We start from the raw sequence: 26,714 nt of genomic DNA, 5'->3' as shown, positions 1-26,714 counted from the left end.
GTCTCTGGATACACTATACATTGGGTGAAATCACTTCTTTAAATATTATATGATCCCATTGCAAAGCTCCCACCGGGCTGTGAGCTGCAAGTTGCAAGGAGGAGATTCAAATATTTGGGGATATATATTATGCTCCGGCAAACGCTTTTCATAGAAGACAACCTCATGAAACCACTGACAAAGTTCCGACGAGATGTGAAACACTGGAGGTCGCTTCCACTGACGCTACTGGGTAGGACAGCCGTCTTTAAAAAGATGGCACTACCTAGGTTCTTTTATGCCCTCCAAAACACCCCATTCCCCCCTACATATTTCAAAGCAATTGACGCTGAAGTCACTACTCTACTCTGGGATGGGAAGCCTACTCGCATATCACAACACAAACTAGTCCAGAGCTGGTACGATGGGGGAATTGCATTACCCAACATTAAAATGTATTATTGGGCCTCACAACTTATGATAATAAACCAATGGCTACATGCCCGAAGGAAGAACCGGTTTTTCGAATGGACAGATACATTTTACTAAACAACAAAACAAGACCTTATACACTACAGAACGGAAAAACACCCTCACGGGTCCGACGGCTCATACGATCAAAATATGGCACAATGCACAAAGGGCACTGGGATGGGAAGGGGTGCTGACACAGGCCACACCCCTCTGGGAGACCCAGCGGCTAGGTAACCTACACAACACCAAGGGGTTCCGGAAATGGGACCTTATTGGTATCACCAAAATTGGCGACATTTGGGTAAAAGGAGGGGTCATTTCCTTCGCACAACTACAAGATACATAAGGCATTAGGACAATCGAAATTTTCAGATACACACATATCAGACATGCGCTGATGAGCGCCATTCCCCCAGAGACACAATTACCGGAGACCTCACCATTAGAAGACAGACTCCTTACTGACCACATAAACAAAAAGGCTATCTCCCAGACATATCGCAAGATCATAAATAACCTGCCAGACCCCACGGCGACCCTGCGGGAAACTGGCAGACAGATGTGGGGAAGTTGGACGACTCGGACTGGCAAGATGCATTGGCATCTCCACGTGGGGCGGCAATATCTTCCAGGCTCAAATTAATACAGCTCAAAATCCTGCATCACATGTACTACTCATGCGCTACTATGCATAAACTAGGGAGAGCGACCGCCTGCTATGTATACGACAATGCGGCCTACAAAGCACATTCTATCACATCATATGGGAATGTCCGCGACTTCATTCATACTGGGAAAAAGTCATGAGTGTGATCTCGATGGGTGGGGGGGCAGATGTCCCATCAGATCCAAAGAGATGCCTCCTCAACATTTTTTGGAGCCCACAGATCTGAACCTAATGCTGCAGGATTGGGCCACATTGGGGATGATGATTGCAAAGCGGAACATAGCCAGGAACTGGGGCTCGGGTATAATCCCCACATATCAACAATGGAGGAACAACAAAGATAAAGCAATGGTGGCCAAAAGGGCGGGGTTGCCCCAAGAAGTGGTCTAGAATATGGGGAAAATTGAACCAATTTTCTTATTACACGTAACGCTAATTGTCATCATAACTACGGCCAATATTCTAACATTGAGTATAGTAGAATATCCTCTAGAATAGGTCGGACGTAGTCTTTTTACAGTTTCCATGTACCACGTGATCACGATCACATTTGAAAACACAAACCCGATGGCTACAATGTTGCAGCAAGTAGCGAAAGAACGATACAGAAGCCGCGCTCTTGGTTGTTTCAAACCCTCGCTCCCCGAACACCAGGTCAGTTTATACAACACAAACCCGTCCTGCTACACTGTATCTCACCATTCTGTTCAACCTTTCAAACTTATTTCATGAACTTTTTCTTATAGTTCAATTCAACATTAGAACTCAGAAAAGTGAAAGACAGGCATGTAAGTTACCACTACATTCATTCATTTTCCACAAATGTTAATATTGATGCGATGAACTAATGACTCCAACATTTAAGTTGATATTACTGTGAAATGTATTAACAGTGTATGCTCCAATGTCAACTGCAGAATTAAGTTACACACATATGTTTTCTTTCTACAGTGTTATTCCCTGATGAAGGGCTCAAAATGCAGCCCGAAATGCATTGGATTTTATGTACTATAACGATGCCTCATTGATGAAAAAATGTGAAATTACAAGATATTGAATATGCTTTAACCAATATTCATTGAAAAAAGTGAACATTGTCAAATAAATGAAGTTATAAACTGAACTAATTGTGTGGAATCTTCTTTTCCATAAGAGGAGTTAATAGTGTTCCCAAGGGGATGGTCCCAGTGACCCACTGGAATCACATACTTTCACCAGTTTAGAGGGCACATATGCGAACCCCCGCATATAGAATCAAGCTCGGATATCAGCTCATGACAGTGACATCGGAAATTATTGATCTCTGTTTGACTATGTTAAAATGTACACAATTAGGATGCAAATGAAACCAAGAGTTCTTTATGTGTTAATATAAGCAACAACAATGAGTATTATTCTGTATAGTACATCATAATTGTACTTACAGAAATGTTGTAAACCGAAAAAAGTGTATAATGTGGGGGTTTATCTTGAAAAAACGCAATAAAAAATGGCCCCAAAAAAGTGAGAACCAGGAGGCCCTCAAGCCCAAGCTTCAGTACACTACCGGACATATGGATAGTACCCAAGAAGGATACCCTTCTGCTTGAGGACAGCCTTGATTGCTGAGAAGAAAGACTGGACTTGCAATCTTGATTCCAGGCAGAAGTGAATCTGAGGGTCAGCTGGCTGACCTCCTGTTCTGAGCTACAAGGAAAAAGCAAGCTCCAGCGGATACTCTGCAACTGACCAGCTGACATACTGCACCTGGACCTGCAAGGACCTGCAACTAGACCTGACTGAGTCCTACTGGTCTCGGCTGGAATGAGTTCCTGATCCCCAAGAGGTACCTCCTTGGTCCTGGACCCTTGGTGTGGCATCAGTTGAGCTCCTTCTCAAAGAAAAAATGAAATTCTGACTTGAGGCTTTCACAATTACAAATGGGCTACAATTGTCCTACCCATGCCAATTAACAATGTGAAGCTCCTGTGAAACTGTCTCTTTGCACTACAGCACCTACCACTGGCAACCAATAAGGCAAGATCTTCACTTCCAACTACAGCATTGACAGAATGCAGTGACCCCCAATGCGAATCTCAAGCAATGACCATCTGTAATGCCCAACAGGATCATAGCACTATAGCGATGACTGTCCATGACAAGTAGCCTGATCATCGCACTACAGTGGAAACCATCCACAGCTCTCTCTGCTCCTCAAGACCTCTTCCACCATGGACAGAACCCTTCATGTGGGACTTAATAAGGTAACTTTGTCAGAAGGACTAACCTGGTCTCTGTATCTGACCTGTGCTCAATTGCAGTCAGCCTGAACTTGTGATTTTCACCCAGATTAACATGACCAGATAGCCGCAAGTGGTGATGCGTTCTTTTAGTCACTGTACTTACCTGACTCCTTTATAATTGCATATCTCCAGTTCTACTGACTGGATTTTTGTTGTTTTGGTGTCAAATAATTTACTGAATTTTACTCAATTTTTCTAAATTGACGTTAGAATGTTTTTGTGTTGTGTTTTCACTTTATTACTGTTTGTGTGTTGCTTAAATACTTTACACATTGCCTCTAAGTTAAGACTGACTGCTTTTGTGCCATGCTAACAGAGTGTTAAGGACAGGTGACTTTTGTGGTTTACCCTGATAAAGATTATGGCTGTTGCTTGAGAACGTCTCACACTCTTCCAACCAACAACCCAATTTCTCACAGTTAGGTACCTGGAGGTTGCATTCCCTATCACACCATTCTTATGTTACAAGCTTTCAGATGTGTACATGGCTGTTCTGACCATTACAGCAGCCATAGTAGAAGCTTCAACATATACTGGAAGGGTGGCTACAGAATCAGGATTAGTTTTGATGGTGCTTCTGCACTGGTTCTAGTAACCACCGTCTTGAAATAAGTTGAATGGGTTTCCATAAAATGGTGCAGCTCTTCTCCTACCTTCCCAGTAATAAATAAGTGAACTTGATTCACAGCGGTCAGCAGCTTTTCTTTGCTTTCTCTCTGTCCTTTATGTCCGCCATATAAAATGTTTCCAAGTTGTCACCAGCAAGACTGGTCCAATTACCCCTTCGACATGTTGAGATTCTTGCATAAAATTGAAAATGATGTAAACACACATGTCAGCATCATTATCATCAGGTATCTTTCTCTTATAGTTTCTTTAGTTAGTCATGAGGGTAGCCGACTGCAACTTAGGCTTCCAACTTCCAAACTGAATTGTATAAGCCAGTTGGCCAACCAGAGGATTTATTGGTTTATTCGGCTGCCATCACTAGATGATCCCAATATATTCCATAAAAACTTCCCACAACCTACAAACTGTTGTCCCTGTTTTGTGAGACTACCTAGTGATACCAAAATATGCCCCCTCAAAAAAAATTATTGATTAAATAATACTCTGAACAACCCGTATCCAACAACCACTAACCAGTTCAGGGCACTCTATCCAAGAGATAGTGAAGGGAATACATCATTAATGACAAAAGAGTCTGAAAGGACTGATTCAACAAAAGACCAGCAAATGTTCAGGCAACATGGCTTAGTCAGTCCCTCCCGTTAGGCCCTTCTGTTGTGTGTTTGTTGTCATTTAAACTCAGTGGCAGTTGTACAGGTAGTTATAGCATATCCTGGGGGCTTTTTTCATAATACCTCCAGGAGGAAAAAAAGTCAATACTTGAAAAGTTACCTGCACCATTTGTGGGAATGTTCTCTCACGTGGTTCAGCTCTAGCTGGCTTTTTATTCTCTTCTAATTTGTTGTAACAATATTTACAAATACATTGATCACTACCCAACTCAAAATGACCTTCCACAAACAAATGAGCACCAAATTGCTCCAATTTATCATTGTTTTCCTTTTCACTTTTAAAATACACATCAATATTCCTAGTTTGAGTTCTATAGTCAGTACGTCGACAACAAATACAAACATAGTTTAGTTTCTCACAAGAAACTTCCTTAAAATTTGTAGTTTTGTTTTGCAAACTTCTGTGTTACTATCTTTCACCTCTTCCTCAACACCTCAAACTCTCACTTTCTCAACACTCCTCTTGAGGTCCAACGAAACAAAACTCTATGGGGCAGATTTATGTTGGACTTGCTCCAAGTTTGCCTCACGCAACGGCGGCGTAAACGTGGTGCATCCCTGCGACCCATTTACAACGTGACGCATCTAGGCAGATGCATCACGTTGTAAAGCCCTGCGCCACATGTGGGCGTTCTGGCGCAGGGTGGGCATTCCGGGGCAGGTGTGCCTCGCAAAAGTGGCTGAGTGAAATCTACAAGAGTTCACTCAGTCACTTTTAGGCCAATGCTGCCTCAAAACCCTGCGCCTGCTTGAAGCAGGCATAAGGCTTGACACAGCATTGGACAGATAGGTCACCCCCGAGCCTTGCTGGAGCTGCGTCGCGCTTGCGATGCAACTCCAGCAATGCGCCACCTTTACGGCACAGATGCGTCACGCATCTGTGCCGTTTTTGCCCCATGATGCGCCGCATTGTAAATGCGGCGCACCATGGGTGGCGGAGCTGCGGCCCACAATAACTGGAGCATCCCTAGGGATGCGCCAGTTATTGTAAATCTGCCCCAAAATGTTCTGAAACTTTTTTCACATCCAAAACTGAACCATGCAAAAGAGCTGCGTTTATTTCACTTAAAGATAATGCAGGACTTTTGACATAGTACAATCTTCTCACTAACTTCTGCATTTCTGAGTGATGTACTGCTAACATTTTTAAATGATGAAAAGTACTTCTAAATACTTTTCTAGAAAGACAAGCCAGAGAATGACCCTGCAAGTTACTATATTTTCTCACTTTACAAGGATCTAGTCCTTACAACATCTTCATCTTTTTTTAACACCTTTTCTTACTGTTTTCCACTTCATAACAATGATCCCTAGTATCAACTGCATGAACAAATGTAATTTGTTGATAGCTTTCTTCATTAAAAAAAGGTTGAGTGCTAGAAGTGTGCTACCATTAACCCACATTTGTTTTGCAGAAGTTAGTTCTATTAACCAATCTTTTACTTTTACTTTTTTCCCTCATAAACTGTATTGTTTTAATCAATTTAGCAAGACATAGAGTAGCTGTGGGTCACACAAAAAACTGTCATATCTCTGTATACCTGACAAAAAGAGAATAATAAATAGAGCCACATACTTAGAAAATATGTGAGACAATAAGTCAAAAAGTCAAAAGGATATTTTCTGTATGTGAAAAAATACCCATCAGTTGTCGACCGCAACCGCCCTTGTCATCATCTGGGATCCTTCACACCAGGAAGGATAGGTGTTACAACCCTTACAAATGAATTGTACAATGAATGTGTCCCAGTGAAGCAGAGGAGATATGGGCGTGTGATGACAATTGTGAAGCAGTGCAAGAAATGTGAGTGAAAAAAAAGGAATAAAGTGCCAAAAAGACTAAAATTGGAGAGGAAAGAGGAGAAAATGTTTTAATCGGTATCTCTCTACTTCCAAATCAATAAAAGCAGTGCGATATAGTAGTTTAAACAAATAGCTACAATGTGTGTTACCAGGTCAACATGTTTCTGCAGATTAATGGACCGTAGTGGGTGTCCGCGGCTTTCATCAGGACCAGATGGCGCTACTGCTTATTAGGTGATGAACAAAAAAATTGTGTTATTTTAAAGTGTTATTTAAAAATAGAGACATATTGCACCTGGGTATCCTAGGTGTAGACATTCTCCTAGTTGGTGATCCTCACATCAGAAGTGGTGGATTAATCACAGTCAGGTACATAGAAGGACAGACAAAATACAAACAGACATAAATTAACATTTGGGTAAGAATTTCTCTCTATTATAGCCAAAAGTGGGATGGAAACCAAAAATTTATGTTTTTATTATTTAGCCCCTGTGTCAAACATATGTACACTGGTGTACAGTCAAAATATCGAGTTTTTAATATTGATTAGCAATAATATTGAGTAAAAAATATAGAATAGACAGAATATAGAATACCAGAATATCGAATAGAATAGTGTTAATATCGAATAGAATAGCATTAATATCGAATCAAAAATATAGAATGGACAAAGTATCGAATGGACAGAATATAAAATACAAAAATATCGAATGGACAGAATATAGACAACAAAAATATTGAATTTGAGGTAAGTAAGTTAATAATATTTTTAAAATTTGCCTAATATAATTCTGTAGCGGGTTGTGGGTTTATAGTGGAATAGGCTGGAAAGCAATTTAATTATAATTAATTAAATATGTTATTTAAAATATTGGTATTTATTTTGAACTAATTGTTCATTAATTATTAATTGGTAATTATTTAAAATATAATTGGTAATTATTTTTAATTGATTAATTGATAAATATGTTGATTTTAGTAATTTATTTTCTGTAGCGGGTTGTGGGTTTATAGGGGAATAGGGTGGGAAGTAATTAATTATAATTAATTAAATATATTAATTTATTTATTGGTATTTATTTTGAATTACTTAGTAAATAATTAAAATATAATTGGTAATTAATTTTAAATAATTGATTAATTGATAATTATGTTACATTTATTAATTTATTTTCCGTAGAGGCTTGTGGGTTTATAGGGGAATAGGGTGGGAAGTAATTTAGTTGCCAGTAATTACATTTTTTAAATTATTATTTTTTGATGTAATTTTTTAATTAATTTGTTGTTAATTGGTAAATAATTTGTATTATTAGGTAATTATTAATAATAATTAATTTTATTAGTTTTTTTAATTGATTAATTAATATATTATATAAAATTGTTAATTATTTAAATTAATTTGTAATTGGTATTAATATTTATGTTATTTTTATTTATAAATGAAGTATTTAGTTTCCCTACTGTTGCACTCACTGGAGTGGGAATAGTAATTTTTACCCTCCCACTATCCAATGCTTTCCCTACTGTTGCACTTACTGGAGTGAGAATAGTAATTTTTACCCCTACGCTATCCAACGCTTTCCCTACTGTTGCACTCTCTGGAGTTGGAATAGTAATTTTTACCCTCCCGCTATCCAACACTTTCCCTACTGTTGCACTCAATGGACTTGGAATAGTAATTTTAACCCTCCCGCTATCCAACGCTTTCCCTACTGTTGCACTTACTGGAGTGGGAATAGTAATTTAAACCTCTACGCTATCCAACGCTTTCCCTACTGTTGCACTCACTGGAGTGGGAATAGTAATTTTTACCCCTACGCTATCCAACGCTTTCCCTACTGTTGCACTCACTGGAGTGGGAATAGTAATTTACACCCCTACGCTATCCAACGCTTTCCCTACTATTGCACTCACTGGAGTGGAAATAGTAATTTTTACCCCTATGCTATCCAATGCTTTCCCTACTGTTGCACTTACTGGAGTGGGAATAGCAATGTTTACCAATACGCTATCCAGCGCTTTCCCAACTGTTGCACTCTCTGGAGTGGGAATAGTAATTTTTACCCCTACGCTATCCAACGCTTTCCCTACTGTTGCACACTCTGGAGTGGGAATAGTTATTTTTACCCCTACGCTATCTAACGCTTTCCCTACTGTTGCACTAACTGGAGTGGGAATAGTAATTCTTACTCTCCGGCTATCCAACGCTTTCCCTACTGTTGCCCTCACTGGAGTGGGAGTAGTAATTTTTACCCCTACGCTATCCAATGCTTTCCCTACTGTTGCACTCTCTGGAGTGGGCATAGTAATTTTTACCCCTACGCTATCCAATGTTTTCTCTACTGTTGCACTCACTGGAGTGGTAACAGTTAATTTACCCTCTCGCTATCCTACGTTGAAAATATTGTATATGTTTTGTTAATGATATGTATATATATATATATATATATATATATATAGACACAATCTCAGCATTCTCTCACTAGGAGCCCATATTCTGGATACCAACGGCGCAGAAGAAGAGAGGAAGACCCAGGGTGCAGGTGAGCAGTGATTTTATTTAGTAGCGTGGAAGGCCCACCTCAGCATAACGTTTTGGCCTACACAGAGGCCTTGCTCACATGACGCATAGGGGAGGGAAGGCAAAATTTAAAGTGCAAGTGCAAAATTAATTAAGTCGTGATTGGTTGCATTGGTCAGATGCTTCTGCAGTAAGTTCATAATCATGAATGGCATGGCTGCTATATATATATATGTACGTAGGCCGTCCTAATCGATGCAGGTTATTTTGCACATGGTGTGTAAATAAATAATTTTCGTTAAAACCTACCTGTTGCTGTGCCGTGACTTCCATCGTAAGGAACGAAGTGGGAAGAGTCTAAGGAATATATATATATATATATATTCACAGAAAAAACCATAGGTTATAGTGGATATATAGTTAGGAATTTGCATTTACAAAACCTTGAAAATTCAATGAAAAAACCATAGGTTATAGGCCATATATAGTTAGGAATTAGCATTTACAAAACCTTATTTTACTCGCATAAAACCATTGAAATTCCATATATAGTTAGCTAACTATAAGCGCTAACTATATATCGCGCACCCGCAATCCACTGCTGATGATGTCACATATTACATCATTCATGACATGGTCAGTGACATCACTGATGACATCACTGATCACAACATCCAATGATTGTATGTGTCTGTAAAGTTTAAATATGTTTCACATATTGAAGAATGAGTGGATGTATAAGTGTCTGGATGAAGAATTTAGTAGGTGCATGACTGACTGTATGAGTGAGTGATTAAATGTGTCTCACTGAGTACATGGGTTAGTGACTAAACTGTCTTAATTCGTGCATCAGTATGTTTGATGTTGTGTAAGCTGCTGCATGTGTTGATCAGTAGCTATAAGAGTGGCCATATGGGTTATTGATTGGTTGCCCAAATATTTGAATGGGAGGCTGAGTGTGTGTGTGGGTGGCTGGGAGGTGCGTGACTCTGTGCATAGATGTGTAAGCAGTTGATTCACTAGGAGTATGAGTTCAAGAGTGCATGTGGAAACAGCTATATGGGCGGTTGACTGTGCATGGGTGTGTTGGTGAGTGAATGGATTTCTCATTGCTACATGTGCAAGTAAGTACGTATGTAAAACACAATACATGTGAGAGTTGAGATATATAAATAACTGAACATAAGAGCCAGTGAATGTGTGAGTGGCTGTATCGATCACTGTGAGCTTGTATCAGGGATTATATAAGAGAGTAAATATGTGTTATTATATGTTTGAATAAGTAAGATGTGTATAACTGTATAGTTGAGGAAATGGAGGTGTGATTGATTCTTTGCATGACTGACTAGGTGTGTAAGTAACTCCATGGATGAGTGACAGTCTGTGAGTGTCTGTTTATACTGAGTGTATGTAAGGTTATATTAGAGTCTGAAGAGGTTCATTGTATTATCACATGAGTGATGTGATCAGTGATGACAAATGAGATGTCATCAGTGATGTCATTTGAGTTGTCATCAGTGATGTCATTTGAGATGTCATCATTGATATCATTTGAGTTGTCATCAGTGATGTCATTTGAGATGTCATCAGTGATGTCATCAGTGATGTCACTGACCATGTCATGAATGATGTAATATGTGACATCATCAGCAGTGGATTGCGGGTGCGCGATATATAGTTAGCGCTTATAGTTAGCTAACTATATATGGAATTTCAATGGTTTTATGCGAGTAAAATAAGGTTTTGTAAATGCTAATTCCTAACTATATATGGCCTATAACCTATGGTTTTTTCATTGAATTTTCAAGGTTTTGTAAATGCAAATTCCTAACTATATATCCACTATAACCTATGGTTTTTTCTGTGAATTTCATTGGTTTTTTAATAGCAAATATGAAAAGCTTTAAAATGTCAAGTACGTGATAGATAAAAACATTTTCGTATTTATGCACGCTGATGTGCTTTGAACGCTGCCCCCCCCTCCCCTCCGTTGTAATCCGTCGTACCTCCTTGTCTCTCCATTTGATTGATTGTTGTCCAAGCATTTACTGTTTTAGAATTGGTTCTCTTTGGATCATTCTCTATTTACAAACAAGCACAAAGTCGCAATACTCTGTTTAGTCTTTGCAGATAGTGAAAAATCGTGTAAAAAAAATAAAAGTAATCGAGCAAAATCAGTAGGCCACTAATTGGATCTCTTTTTGACCTCGCTAAAATAGAAATATTAGGAACAACCCTTCTTGAGAAATACGAAAATAGTGACATGAACTGAGCTCCACACCATGAGGGCTGCAAGACAGCTCGGCTCCATCACCCATCCCGCACAAAATAATGACAAACCCTATGCAAATATTAAAAATATAGACAACACACCAGCAAAGAAACAGGGTAAAACATTTTATTAAAAAACTATTTACATAACGTTGGTTTATAAGATGATGTCAGTAGTGGACCGATGTGTGAATAGATCGAAAACAGCACAAGGCTCCAAGATCCGGATAGCAAGCTCCTGGATGTTGGGTGCCATAGTTTAGAGTTCTGAATTTCAGCCTTTTTCAATGCCTGTGCTTTGTTGAATCAAAATGGCGGCTTGACACAAAGCTGACTCAAGCGTTGCTACTGATGCTATGCAGACCAAAACTGGTTTTCAGTTTGTACATTTTTCTAGATTTTTCAATCCAAGTTTGGTTGACTTTGTAGAACGATGGCTTCAGATTTTCAACATACGGTGTGGTGGCGCTGACTGGGAGGGGGCGCTTCGCTCCTGCCCCCTCCCCAAGTAAGATTTTCATACGTGAAAGTACGTTAATGGTTTTGGTCCCTGAGATGCTTCGATGTCACTACCATTCTCAAATAGCATAAGTTCTAGATGTTGGGTGCCATAGTTAAGAGTTCTGAGCAGCGCTTGTAACACTGTCTGAAGCTTATTTCCACCTACTGCAGCTTCACTATTCTCAAAGTAAGTGAGTGTCGTTTGTGGACCTGACTGCATTAGAAAACAATGTGATATGTTACCTTCCTAAACAGCTTGACGGAGGCCCCTGAGGGACGCTGTGATGGCCATGGACTCGGAGAAGACGCTTGGCTCCGACACCCTCCCCAAGTCTTATAGCACTGGTGTAGCCTGAGATCGCCCCCGACATAGGCGGCCGGCTCCCGGCGGTACTTTTTGCCTTTTGATGACTCTTCAATTCTGGACCTTGTCCCACAATCCGTTTGACCTGAAGACAAGCTGTAGTGGGGCGCCCCTTTATCGTTTTAGTTGCCATTCCGCCCGCTTTTGCTACACTGTGCCTCTTCCGCCATTCAGCTGTTTTCCGCCCGCTCTTGCGACTACAGCGTCTCGCTCACCATGTAGTTGAGATGCGCCCGCTCTTGCGGTGCAGCGATAGGCGGCTGCCACAGGACTCTCAAAATGGCGGCCGGCTCTTCGGTTTTGGGCCTGGTCCACTAAAATGGCCCTGGGACACCTTGGAACTCGGACGCTTGTCTGCTAGGGCTTGGGTCCCATTCTCGAAAAGCGTCCCCTCAGCCGTGAAGATTCTACAAAAGTCTTGGGGGCCTCCGACTCCCGCAGGCTTCTGGTGGGGAGCGGCTGCCATGATTGCTCGTGGAATGGCCACGACGGAGCTACGAGATGGTAGTGGTCTCATGCTGACGCCAGCTTTAGTGTGAAACATCCAGAAACACTGTAGACTACCAATTCGATCAGTTCCGGTAGCGCCCCAACATGACCCGGAAGAGAAGAACTTGCCCTCCCCTCTTTGACTGATGGTTCTTGTTGCCTGTCCCCTCTGTTGTCATTTAACAGAACTTTTTGGACTGCTGAAAGGGGTTGTGTTCTGAACGCTGGTTGGTGGAGACATTTAGACTATATTCTTGACCTACGTTGTCGCGTAATGCGTTTTATGACACGCCGCGTTAGCGCACCCGGAAGTGATCCGAGGCGCGGCGCGCAGCGCGTAACGTAAGCATAACAGGTCATGTGACTTGTTAATAAAACTTTTCATTGGTTCATTTTACTTTTGTTAATTTAATGATGAAAAGCTTGGTCTTATGACCTAAAAATTACGCTTTTTATTATTTTCGAACAATATTTTTTTTTCAAACATATGTTATAATATTCCAGGCTAATGTACTTTCCCGGAAAATTTACAACTGTCTTGCAAGTAAAATATATTCCTTTTTCGAGAAAAAGGGCGTTTCTTCCTTCCATGACGGAGCCGTTGAGTAAAAGAGATTCGGCCTGCTGTCTTAGTCGCCGATACGCCTGATTATCAGATTCTTATCGATCACTTTATGTTGCAGACATGAAAAACACAACTGCCCTTGACCATTTATCTTTACTGCGTTCCTACATATTATACCTTTTATCCGTCATGTAATTGGACTGCTTTATTTCACTTGCCTTTTACTGATTCGAAAACAGTCACTAAAAGTAAAAACTTTACAAATGAAAATACTACTACCGTGTTTTGTTTTAAAAACCTTTATTGTGAAAATGTCAGTATACAAATACGGGCCTATAACCACGTGGGCCGGCCACGTAGCAAACTCAAATCGTATATGATGAGGAGACATTTACACTGTAGAAGAACGTAACGAGCGGGCCATTAGGTGACAAGAACAAAGGTGTCTAACAGTTGCGGAATCGGTGGACGTACATTTTGTAATTAAAATACGACAGGGCCACTTACAATAACATTTTCTAGATATACATTTGCGGGCAAAGAGTTACGAGTCCCATTTATACCGGCGCCATTTTGGGCGAGGCCGGGCAGGTCCAAGATATAGTCAAAATGTCTCCACCAACCATCGGCCAGACCAGAACCCCTTTCGGCCCTTTATGTTACAAGATGGTGTCTTCTATTCAGAAAATATTGGTGGCAGCATTTTGAAAGGAAACAGAAACAGCCGTTCTCCTAGTGAGTTTCACATTGTTACATTTAGGAAGAATGTTGAAGAGTAGTATGTGGAAAATCTGAAGCCATTTTTCTACAAACTCTCAATCAGACTTAGATGGAAAAAAAACCTGAAGAATGTACAAACTGAAAACCAATTTTTGTCTGTATAGCACCAACAGTAACGCTTGAGTCAGCTTTGTGTCAAGCCGCCATTTTCATTCAATCAATAGCGTCCCCCTGCACACATTCAGGGACCTGGTCGTGTCTTTAGATGAAACGCATTGTAGGAAAAGAAGCAGAAAGGAAAAGGAAAAAATTTCCGCCGGACCTAGTGAAGCTGCAGCAGGTGCAAATAAGCTTCAGACAGTCTTACAAGCACTGCTCAGAACTCTCAACTGAGGCACTCAACATCCAGGACTTGCCATTCGGATCTTAGCGCCTTGTATTTTTGTTTTGTTCTTGATGGAGGGGAAACAACAAAAAACAGGCATTGAAAACGGCTCAACTGGAGCAAAAAAAAAATTACTTCTTGGGTGCATTAGGGCATTTATGATTTTCGAATGCCGTATTCATCAGGTTGATGCTCATGTTGCCATAGGACAGCATAGCACCACAGTGTATACAAGTTAACTTCATATGTTCAGATGAGGCAGGTGGCATATTTAGCATTCACCTTCTTTGATCCAGGAGGGATGGAGAAAAACTGCCAGATGAAACTTGAAACTTGGCCATCCAGATCTCGGCGCGTTCGACTCACTGTACCGCAACAGTGACCGCAATTCAGCTGGACACGCCGTCTTTCGGCGCAGCATTGTAGGATGGCCACACCAGTGCGGCAATTTGCTGGACACCACCTCGGTGCCATCCAGATCTCGGCGCGTTCATTCATTCAATAGCGTCCCCCTGCACACATTCAGGGACCTGGTCGTGTCTTCAGAAGAAACGCATTGTAGGAAAAGAAGCACAAAGGAAAAGGCAACAAGTTCCGCCGGACCTAGTGAAGCTGCAGCAGGTGCAAATAAGCTTCAGACAGTTCTACAAGCACTTCTCAGAAATCTCAACTGAGGCACTCAACATCCAGGACTTGCCATTCGGATCTTGGCGCCTTGTGCTGGTTCCGACCTATTGACACATCAGTCCACTACTGACATCACCTCATAAGCCAACGGGGCACCCCACGCCGACTTCCGGCGCAGCATTGTAGGATGGCCACACCAGTGCAGCCACTTGCTGGACACCACCTCGGTGCCATCCGGATCTCAGCGCGTTCGAGTCACTGTGCCGGAAGAGTAACCGGAACTCAGCTGAACACGCCGTCTTTCGGCGCAGCATTGTAGGATGGCCACACCAGTACGGCAATTTGCTGGACACCACCTCGGCGCCATCCGGATCTCGGCGCGTTCGAGTCACTGTACCGCAACAGTGACCGCAATTCAGCTGGACACGCCGTCTTTCGGCGCAGCATTGTAGGATGGCCACACCAGTGCGGCAATTTGCTGGACACCACCTCGGTGCCATCCGGATCTCGGCGCGTTGTGCTGCCTTCGGCCTATTCGCACATCGGTCCGCTACTGACGCCGCCTCACGTGCCAACGGATTTTCTACGCTTTTTGTAGCCCTATGTCGCATAACAGGTCATGTGACTTGTTTATAAAACTTTTCATTGGTTCATTTTACTTTTGGTTTCCTAAAGATGGAAGGCTTGGTCATATGACCTAAAAATAACACTTTTCATTGGTTTAGAACATTTTTTTTTCCCAAACGATGAAAGCCCCACCTTGTTTCTGGATCATTCAGACTGAAGCTGGCGTCAGCATGAGAGCACCACCATCTCGTGGCTCCGTCGTGGTCATTCCGCGAGCAATCATGGCAGCCGCTCCCCACCGGAAGCCTGCGGGAGTCGGGGGCCCCCAAGACTTTTATACAATCTTCACGGCTGAGGGGACGCTTTTCGAGAATGGAGCCCAAGCCCTAGCAGGCAAGCGTCCGACTTCCAAGGTGTCCCAGGGCCATTTCAGTGGACCAGGCCCAAAACCGAAGAGCCGTCCGCCATTTTGACAGCCATGTGGCAGCCGCCTATCGCTGCACTGCAAGAGTGGGAGCAACTCCACAACATGGTGAGCGAGACGCTGTGGCCGCAAGAGCGAGCGCAACTCAGCTAGATGGCCGCCACCTGGGGAGACCCGTTCACGCCGCCTCCCCCCCCCCCCCCCCCGGGCCGCCGCACGCCAATTTTCGGAGCAGCATTGTAGGATACCAAAACCAGTGCGGCAGTTTACTGGACATCACCTGGGTGCCTGTCGTACATGTTGTGTCAGCCATGTGACACTGGACACAGACCGCTACTGACGAGGCCTCCCCCCGCACCACCCGGGACGCCCCACGCTGTTTTTCTGTGCTGCATTGTAGGATCCCTAAACCAGTGCGGCACCCAGGCGACATCACCTGGGTGCCGTCCAGAACTCTGCACGTTGTGCTGCCTTGGGACTATTCGCACAACAGACCGCTACTGACGAGGCCTCCCCCCGCCCCACCCGGGACGCCCCACGCCAATTTTCGGAGCAGCATTGTAGGATCCCTAAACCAGTGCGGCACCCAGGCGACATCACCTGGGTGCCGTCCAGAACTCTGCACGTTGTGCTGCCTTGGGACTATTCGCACAAAAGACAGCTTCTAACCATTGTTGCTTTTTGTGTTAATAAATGTTTAAATGTTTTTAGTTTTTGTTCTGTTCATTATCGTTAAAAGTTAATAAAGTTTTATAACCTTAATTTGTTGGAGTGTTATCTATTTTTTGAAAGCGGGTGAATGGGGCCTTGAATCGGGTTATTGTCATGTGTGGGCTTTGGAAGTGTGCTGCTGCAGGATCGGACATTTCAAACTCAAATGCACGTTCTTTTTCTTACCTTTCCGAAGCATGGAGCGCAATAGCAAGCAGAGAAAGGGTGATGCACGTGTTGAACACTACCTGACCTGGCAAGTTGCTGGCAGTGCCCCCCCGCCCGCTCCTGAAAGAGGGCACACACACACCGCCGCCCCGAGTACTTCAGAAATCTTTAAAAGACCATGCGCTTGTTCATGAGGCTTAAATGGTTTATCACCTCTTCTAGAACCCCTACATCGACCCTCTGACGTTTCATGGAAAAATTACCATGTAACACAATACCAAGCCCTATCAGCTGAAACCCCCAAGGAATCGTGGGGCATATTAGCAAGGGGGTTTATCTCCCCTTTTTTGGCTTTAAAAACCATGAAAGCGGAGATAAAATTATTTCCCTATTATCAAGCTGTCGCTAACACCAGTTAGTGACACCTAAAAGGAGATAGCGACCATCTTGGGCCCGGCTTTGCATGTCAGTGATACTTATCACTAATGACATGCAAAGTGGCGTGCCAAGATGTTAGCGACTGGAAACAGTCCCTAACATCGCTACCTTCTATTACCAACTTTTGGAGATATTCGCACTAAGCACGAATATCTCCAAAAGCTAACACCTGCCCTGAGCAGGTTTTAGCCATGTTATCCAATGGGAGGTGGATAACATGGCTAAGAGCATTAGGTCGATAATACATGAATATCGCTGACTTTTCTGCGATAATAGCAAGGTTTATCTGCGATAAAAATCGACGATGTGCGGCGATAATTTTTGTCTCTAAACAAGTTATAGACAAAAATTATCGCTAGTTGTTAGTAATATGCCCCCGGGTTTTTGCTTGCAGAAATCGGGAGGCGGGAGACTAGCACTGAAATCAGTACTCACACGCCTGAATCAGGAGGATTGGCATGTCTGAATTCTCTACAGCTGGGGCCATAAACTACATCCGCAGGGGTAGGTGATAGCCTGGGACCAGCCTGGCATCTAAAATGGCTGCCGTGCACGACAAAATTGTGGCATTCGAAAAAAGGCAAGATGGCGCAGCCGCTGGAAGAGATGTATCAACATATATCAGCCTCCTCAGCCACCCTCAGGAAACATAGGGGATTAGGATACGTCTCCCGCACCCCCTTATACCTAGTAATTTAATTTACGAAGCACAAAATGGCGAATTCCCGTTTCGCTACCAGTTTGCGGCCCAGTTCGCGGCCCGTGAAGCGCTTCTACCGTGAAAAATCATTTTTTTTTTATTTTCCCCACGGGACCCTTTAATAACCCCAACAACATTCCTAGGGGGTCAAGAGGGGGATACCTTGCCCCCTTTCATTAAATTCCCCCTTAGTTTTTCACCTTTTCTTCTCTCTCGATCCTACCGAGAGACAAGATGGCGGCCGCTCCGGACTGTCACGCAGCAAAAAAAAAAAAAAAGCTCACGCACAGCCGCTGGAAGAGATGTATCAACATATATCAGCCTCCTCACCCACCCTCAGGAAACATAGGGGATTAGGATACGTCTCCCGTACCCACTTATAACTAGTAATTTAATTTACGAAGCACAAAATGGCGAATTCCCGTTTCGCTACCAGTTTGCGGCCCAGTTCGCGGCCCGTGAAGCGCTTCTACCGTGAAAAATCATTTTTTTTTTCTTTTCCCCACGGGTCCCTTTAATAACCCCAACAGCATTCCTAGGGGGTCAAAAGGAGGATACCTTGCCCCCTTTCATTAAATTCACCCTTCGTTTTTCACCTCTTCTTCTCTCTCGATCCTACCGAGAGACAAGATGGCGGCCGCTCCGGACTGTTTAGAATGTTGACAGACACCGGAGAGCCAATCAGCTTTCTGCGCGCAAAGTTCCGATAAGCGAAAAGTAAGCGGACCGGATCGCTGCCCAGAGCGCTGTTACAGATATATATCTTGATTTAAACGTTAATTTCTCAAAAACTACTGGAGCACATATATTGAGACCTAGCAAAGGCACATCGGGCTAACAGTCCCTACAATTTTGCCAAGTTTCGTGCAAATCCATTCAGCCGTTCGAGCTAAAAGTGAGTCCAACCGCCCTATGGAAAACTCAATGCAAAAAACGCGTTTTGGGACCCCCCTTTTTTCTCAGCCCCCCCTTGACGAAACCCCACCAAATTTTCAGGAGCTGCTCAGAAACAAAATGTGCCATTTTCCTGAAAATTTCAGCCGATTCCATCCACAAACGCCAAAGTTATTAGACATAGAATTTTCAAAAGTCCCATAGGGAAAAAATCCTAACTATATATACCTACTGGCGACCGCCAGTAGGTAATATATATATATATATATATATATATATATATATATATATATATATATATATATATATATATATATATATTCTCAGCAAAGACGTTTCTATCAAGAAACACGCCGCACACTACTCCGTTTGTTTAAATGCTTTGGTTTATTTTCTGTAGGTTCCCCACCTACGCGTTTCGGACATGAAGCTGTCCCTGGTCACGGTACAAACATTAGTCCATCATTGCTTTTCACATTAAATACCTGTGGTCACCACATGGCGATTATGGTGCATTGTGGGCCCAGTAGTTTTATGGAGTGTTGTAATTCCAAAACCATGCAGTATAAAATACCGGATCCAAGCAAAATTGCGACACCTGTCCAACTCTGTTTAATATGAGAGGAGGTGAATAACAAATGCGCACTGGTGGGTCAAAAAGGGACCGTTAGTGATGTAGCTCGGGTGGCTTACATCGTGTGGCGCATTTTAACACCTGATTAAAGAAAATAAAGGACTGAGTGTCCGTGTTGGATATATTGGCTGAGTGCCCTGGAGTTTGACTGTGTCGTTTCTTGCTTTAGATCAACAGTAGTCATAGTGCATGGAAAAATTTAAATTAAGTTACATTTCTTAATGTCACATACATTGAATTCATGTTGTTAATTTGAAACAGAAATTAATATACTGCTGGTCTACACTTTTTGCTCATTTAACTTGTATATTTAAACTGTAATCAAAGACTTATAAGTGTACGTAAAGTTCTTCATCGGCGTTGAGACCCCAAGGGCTTCTGGTTTTGAATCTTATTATTAATTTTGACTCAAGTCGTCTCAGGCTAGTTATTCGATCACCTCCTCTCTCATTTTCACCAACCAGCGCTATGCCCGAGTATTTCATATCCTTCCAAGTTTTTCCTGGATGTGAACTCAAATGTTTGGCTGTTGCATAGGTTGGGTCATTGTTCTGAATTGCTCTGGTGTGTTCGAGAATTCTTTTCTTTAGTGGACAGATTGTCGAGCCAATATATTTCTTGCCGCAGAAACATTGTATTTGGTACACAACAAATTGAGAGTCACATGTTATTTTGTCCTTGATAACAAAAGTTCTTCCTTTGGGATCAGTTAGTGATTTCAAGTTCAAACCAATTTTACATGCTTTGCATGTCATGCATTTGGTGAAGCCTAGTTGTCTTTTTTCCAGCCAACTTTGAGTTCTTTTTTGCTCGAAATGACTGTTCACCAGTGTGTCCCGGATTGATGGAGCTTTGCGATATGTCACCAGCGGACTGTCACCAATCAGACTGCCTATCTCATTATCTTTCTTGAGAACGTTCCAATATTTAGATAGAACACATCGGATTTTGTAGCTTTCCTTAGAATATGTAAGTATTAGTCTCGGTTGGTCATCATCTGTGTTGTTAGCCCTTGGTTTCTGTCTTGTTATAAGCATTTCTTCTCTTGTCTTGGCTCTTGCTTTTAGTTCTCCTTTGATTATATCAGCATGTTTGTATCCACGTTTTGAGAAGCGGTCTTTGGTCTCTTTAAATTTGTTCTCCATTTCATTCTCTTCCGAACAATTTCTCTTCATCCTTAGGAATTCCCCATGAGGGATACTTTTTTTCAGAGAGGTGGGGTGGAAACTGGTTCCATGAAGTACACTGTTCGTTGACGTTGCCTTTCTGAATACAGTTGTTTCTAGTTTGTTGTTTTTAACATAGATTTTAGTGTCCAGAAATTCTATTTCTTCTTTCTGAATGTTTGACGTGAATTGTAGTCCGACTACATTGTCATTGAGAATTTCAATATATTCCAGCAGTTTCTGTTTCGTCCCTTTCCACAGGAGGAACAGGTCATCTATGAACCTAAGCCATATAACCACATCCGTGGTATATGGTTCGTTTTCATCTCTCCAGGCTATGTTTTTTTCCCACCACCCCATGGTGAGATTAGCATAGCTTGGAGAGAATGAAACACCCATGGCACATCCGCATGTTTGTTTGAAGATTTTTTTATCAAAGGTAAAGACGTTGTTATCGAGGCAAAATGTCATCATATCTATTACCATGTTGGTGTGTCGTAATTCTGATATGGGTCTTTGATTTAAGAAGTACTTGGTAGCAACCAGTCCTATGTCCCGCTGAATTGATGTATATAGCGAGACAACATCAATAGTTGCTAGCCAATATTCAGGGTGCCATTCAACTCCCATAATGATCCTAAGGAATTCCCCAGTGTCTTTGATATAGGAGCTGAGTGTAGGAACTATTGGTGCAAGAAAAAAATCAACATAGGAAGAAACATTTTCGCACAATGAGCCACAGCTGGATATTATTGGGCGGGCTGGTGGTTTCACGAGAGTCTTGTGAATTTTCGGAAGAAAATAAATTGTGGGCATTATTGGATGGGTGATTGTTAAAAATGTCTTTTCTTCCATGCTTAAGAGGCCATTTTGTTGCCAATTTTGAATGCATTCATGTAATTTATTCATCATGGTTGCAGATGGATTGTATTGCAAGACTTTATAGTTATTTTCATTGTTTAATTGGCGATAAGCTTCTTCCAAGTAGTCTCTTTTGTTCTGAATTACTATATTCCCCCCTTTGTCCGCTGGTTTTATTTCTATAAGAGCATTGGACTGGAGGTTTTTCAAGGCTATGCGTTCCTTCTTTGTTACGTTTTCCTTTTTGTTGTTGATGGTGTTATTCATTGTTTCTAGTTCTGCCACCACCAGATCATGAAAAACATCTATGCGATTGCCCGGATGTAGAACAGGACAGAATTTAGATTTGCTTTTCAGATTAGTTTTTGGACGTGCTCCTACTGCATGACCCATTTGGGAGAGTATTTGAGTGTTGGTTAGTTCTGTCTGATCAATGTCATGCGATAACTCATATGCTGTTTGTAGACTGTTAGCATCCGCTACTACAAAATCATCACATTCAGTGTCTGGAATGTGTTCCGCCGCTGTTGGTGTTTGTTCGGTGCGCTTATTTTTGGAGAAAAAAAAATTTAATTTTAATTTCCTCACATACTTATAGACATCGATCCGAGTTTCAACTTGGTCCTGATGTTTGTCAGGACAAAATGACAGTCCTTTGTTTAATAGCATCTCCTCAGATTTGGTTAAAGTGTGATCTGATAAGTTGATTATCAGATTTGGGTCTGCTTTGGATGTTTCCTCTACTTTCTGCTTATCCTGTTTCGGAGAGGATATCTTTGATTTTTTTCCTCTCCGGGTTTTCCTCCTTGGATGGGATTCGTCTTTCGTCCCCTTCCTCCTCCTCTCACTGATGCATTGCCACGTCCCCTTCCTCTTGGCTTTGGGGTTAGTTGGTCTTTGTGGAGCATTTCTAGCTCCTCTGCAAAAGTAAGTCTTTTTGGCGGCACCCTATTCTGTTCACCTTCGCTCACTTCCGATTCAGTTTCACTGACAGTGGTGTCATATTGTGCATTTGCTGATCCCGCATTTGGTTGTTTTAGTGCGTCGAAGCATTTAGCGAATGTGAATATAGTGCCATTTGCAAAGTCAGCCTCATCGCGTTTAAATTTTCGCTGTTTTCTCTCCTGGATTTCGTTGTCATGCCTGTCCAGGTTTTTATCCATATTCCTGCGTAAGTTGTTCACAGTTTCCTCATATTCTCCTAGTGCCTATATTTGGTCTTCCAACTCTTTAATTTTAATGTGTAAATTATCCACATCTATTCTGGCATGTTTCAATATGATTAAAATCATTTTGCGTGAACAGTCCATATTGTTTTGTCCCCACTCTTCCAGCATTTCACGGCTGGTGTCTGGATGATTAGGTAGGGTGAAGATGCGTAATCCTCTTGGGACTAAACCAAGTTCAGTATACTTGTCCAATGTCAGAATTTCCCAGCTTTTTGAGATTTCTTTTCTCTGTAGTTTTTCCAATTGCTGGAATAGCTGTTTCGTGGTTGGTTTGGCGTTGGCACTGGCTGCATTTTTACTTCCTGTTGTATTGGGCCCTGTTGCATTTTTGGAAAAGATGTTTTCAGCTTTTTCTACACGTTTGGCTGTTCTTTGTTTCATATTGGAGGCTGTGTGTTTATTCTGGGACGATTTGTTATGTTTCTCTGTTCAATTGTGATGTTTTACTCTTTTCGTGGCATATGTTTGTGTGGGGGGATTTATGGCTGAGTTTGCTTACAGCGGAACAGAGCTGTTCCTTCCCACTTCAGAAAATTGTTTTAAAACGGAGTAAGTGATCTTCTGTTTCCACTTAGGAAACGAACACAAAGAGACGCTTTGATCGTTCAAAGGCGTGCACTATTGTTCACTCGCTACAGCTTCTGAACCCGCAAAACATTCGGAACAAGACTTTTCACTTACCCGGGAGTCTCCCGTCGCTGGCGGTGTCCTCCGACACTTCCAGTCGGCGCTCTACCGGTGAAGGTGCAGGTTCCTTTTGCTTGCGTGTTGATGATGATGCTCGCTTTTTGGAAAGCCGCCCTTCAATGGAAGTCCGATCCTTTCGTTTTACGCTTCCTGCGTTGAGAGATCCTGTAATCCTTTTTCGGGTCTTTGTGATGACGATTCCTTTATTTACAAAAGCGAGACGTTGAAGCTGGGCTCCCTCTCATAGATTAACAATCACCTGAACCTTGCCGCCGGCACCAGCTTTTGGACGCTCCTCTCATCTTGGGACATTTGCTCGTGATATATATATATATATATATATATATATATATATATATATATATATATATGTATGTATTAAAATTATTTAAATTTTTTTTAAGTTACAATAATTATTTATTAATTTTAAGTTTAAGTATTTTAAGTATGTTTAAATTAATTATATTTATTATTGTATTACTTTTTAATTACTTTTAAGACATTTAAAAAAGTCGATATTTTGACTGTCTATATTTTGCACAACGATATTTTGGAGTCGATATTTTTGTACTTACCTGTTTGAAGATAGGAAGTCGATATTCTGGCATTCTATATTTTTTTGATGATATTTTGGCAGGTCAATTTTTTGCTCTTCGATATTCTGTCAGTGTTCCATGTACACTAGTCCCCTATTAGGTACTCTCGCTTACCTAATTGGCAGGATAGAAAAGCTCCACCTCACCTGGCTACGGCGCAGGTAAATAGAGCCCCGCTCTAGTGAGGAAATACAAAGAAGAGAGTTACACAGACATGTCAGTAAAAACCAACTTCACAAACCCACTCATTCAGTATGATTACCCAGTGGGGTAGTTGCTGCTTCATAGCGTAGGGCATATATGTTTTTTCGGCCCCTTTTGTCGCCTTTTAGCCTTATCAAGCACAGGTCTTTAGATGACTCATGGCGCAAAAGAGCCCCCCATGTCTCTCGTTGTCACTTTGGCAGTTGACCATTCAGACAGCACCTGCAGTCGTGATTAGATTGCACCAGGGCTGCAAAGCCACACTACCAGCGTGCCTGTTGTTATGTCATGGATTAAGGTATTACTACCTATCGCAACAAAGTTGTAAATTTGTAATGCGAAAAACTTTTACTGTTATTAGTTATCATGAGTACCCAGGGTTTTATGAGGAGCCACACTCGAAATATTGCCTCTTATATAGTGTTGATACTGCTCCTACACTAGGAAGTAGTATTGATTGGTTATAGTCAACACTTGCAGTCCCAAATGTTTACAATAAGCCCCAGCCTTGGCCAAAGTACTCCACACCACGTACGTCTTATCCAAGTTGCAATGCCTCACCCTTAACGCTATTTATATATTTAGGAGATGGGGCTGGCATCCTTGTATTTGGCTTACCTGACCGTCGGTACTCCGGGCATCCCTCTGGGCAGTCTCGGGGAGGTACCTGGTCAGCTGTCAGGCGCGTATTTCATCGTAGCGCTGGCGGCGGGCAATGACGTCACGCATGTCAATACCGTGCTACGCCCTAAGAATCATGGGAGATGTAGTTTTAAGAGTCGACCACCCTATTTTGATGCATGATTGTTTTTCTTTAGTCCGTAAGAGTTTCTTATTTGCACATGCATCAAAGGTAGTGAAATGTTACTATGGCAAACAATAGTTACTCAGTGGCAGTGGCTCATCAATAAATAAAGAGAATATGTAGCGAGAGTATGGATTGTATGGATGCACCACACATGACTAATGAGCTTTGGCATATCAATAAAGCGCTATAGTACACAGCCATACTATTAACGTGCCTGTTCTTATTTAGGCATAGAGGCTTTATTTTAAATCGCTGCGAAGTAATACATTGTAGTGCCAACACCTTTTATTGTTATTAGTGCAAATCGAATCCCCAAGATTTTATAAGTAGCCACACCCAGAATATTATTACACTGGGAAATAGTGCTGGTTGGTAATAAACCGCACTCACAATCCCATATATTTACAAGAAACCCCAGTTTTTAGCCCCAGCTTAACACATTTAGGAGATGGTACTGATGTCCTTGTGTTTAGCTTGCCTATCAGCCGGGAAGCGCTTGCGGCAGGCAATGACGTCACATGCATCCGTCCCATGATATGCCCCCAGCGTCATGGGAGATGTAGTCTCTAATTTGACTGTGCTGTTTTAAAGCGTGATTAGTTTCCTTTGGTCCGAAAACCTTTATCTGTTAGCACAAATGTTTCGGGTAATAGAATTTTGCTCATGGCAATCAATAGGTATTTGGTGGCAGTGACTCATCATTAATATGTATTATTGTGGGTAAACAAAAACGTCACTTATGAGCTTTGACATATCAGTGTAACGCATTAGAATATCGTCATGTTTACAAGTCACTGTTCTTTAAGGATGGAAAATCAGCTTTGGTGTCATTCTTCGATCGTATTCCAATTAGAACAGTTCGCCCCCAGAACTAGGAACATTTTGATAGGGCCTCGAATCGGGCAGTACAATGCAGGCCAGTATCATGGACAAGAACACTCAATAAGGCCAATATACTTATCCTAATGATTGACCGCCTGCACTGTACATGCCAGACCCTCTGGTTCCCAGATTGACCGTTGGAGATGTATTGCAACCAATTAAAACAGACAGACTCATAATCTGTTGTATCATCATTTGCCTGGGATCCCCGATCTATTTATTTACAACAACATCCACGGGATGTCCTCGTTTAGACCCCCTTTGTCTGAATTGAGATTATATACCCATTTTTGTTCCTTTTTGAAGAGAAATTTACTCACATCAGTCACTTGTGTAGGAATCAAGGGCTGCTCAATCACTGTCCAGACAAAATCCGTGGGCGCGTGCCCCACCTTCAAAAAATGATTAGTCAGACGTGTGGGTTGTTTCCGGAATCTGATAGTGCTTTTGTGCTCGGAAATGCAGTTCTTGATTTTTCTGGTCGTCATGCCCACATATTTGAGCTGGCATGGACAAGTTATTAAGTATATCAAATTGTGGCTGTTACAATTTGTAAAGCATTTTTGTTGCCAAGGACGATCACTCCCTACATCAATACTGGTGGATCTTGAGGTTTGCGGACAGGCCGCACACTTACCACATGGATGGTGTCCTTCAACTGCAGGCATGTCCCAGAGCGTGCCTACTGATCGTGGGATGGTAGTCTTCGGTCTCGTATGTACTTATTGATCTTTAAGGTTTTGGCCACGTTTGAAAGCAAACAGAGGCATTGGTAAGACGTCTGATCCAGTATTCA

The sequence above is a fragment of the Lissotriton vulgaris genome, chromosome 4_1 (assembly GCF_964263255.1).
Source record: "Lissotriton vulgaris chromosome 4_1, aLisVul1.2, whole genome shotgun sequence".
Taxonomy (NCBI): Eukaryota; Metazoa; Chordata; class Amphibia; order Caudata; family Salamandridae; genus Lissotriton; species Lissotriton vulgaris.
This window is presented reverse-complemented; position numbering follows the sequence as displayed.